A 477-nucleotide genomic window follows, 5' to 3' on the forward strand; every position below is an offset into this window, starting at 1 on the left:
CTCTGTTGATTCCCTGCTTCTCGGCACACTGGATTATCTGCCAATCTGTAAAAATACTACACACATCATAAGTAGTTGACTGGAAAAAAATAAAAATATTTGTGAAGTGATACATACATTACTTGGATGCCTTTATTAGCTTCTGGTTTATAATTAGTTATTTCATTGTTTTGTAAATCCACAAGCTCTAATTGTTTGCTATAGTTGGTACCAAAATCCAATGTTGCATTTAACTGATTGCGCTTTAATACACTGCAAAGTCAATTTAAAAAAACAACCCAGTTAATACAAGTGTGAGTTGGCTTCTCAAATGAAAGTTTCATGTTTAGCTTTACTCACACAGTCTGCAATAGAGTAGGGGCAAAGAGCAAGATTGGTATTGGACCTTCGAGTTGGATCCCTTCCATCCTTCTACCAAGTAGAAGACCATTTTTTTCTTTGTAAGCATACACCAGAATATATATATATATATATATA

The 477-nt window shown here is 33.8% G+C and overlaps 1 long non-coding RNA gene across 2 annotated transcripts; it reads right to left on the reverse strand.

Annotated features, from left to right (window-relative positions):
* LOC106322280 lies at positions 1 to 411 on the reverse strand. Of its 2 annotated transcripts, none has more exons than XR_001266324.1 (3): positions 340 to 411; positions 118 to 252; positions 1 to 45 (listed from the first exon to the last, which is right to left on the reverse strand). It is a non-coding gene; the product is annotated as an uncharacterized LOC106322280 (long non-coding RNA). The 2 variants fall into 2 exon arrangements; XR_001266325.1 differs by having other exon boundaries at positions 4 to 56.
* Between the last annotated feature and the right edge of the window lie 66 nt (positions 412 to 477).

Source organism: Brassica oleracea, unplaced genomic scaffold (assembly GCF_000695525.1).
Source record: "Brassica oleracea var. oleracea cultivar TO1000 unplaced genomic scaffold, BOL UnpScaffold13053, whole genome shotgun sequence".
NCBI lineage: Eukaryota > Viridiplantae > Streptophyta > Magnoliopsida > Brassicales > Brassicaceae > Brassica > Brassica oleracea.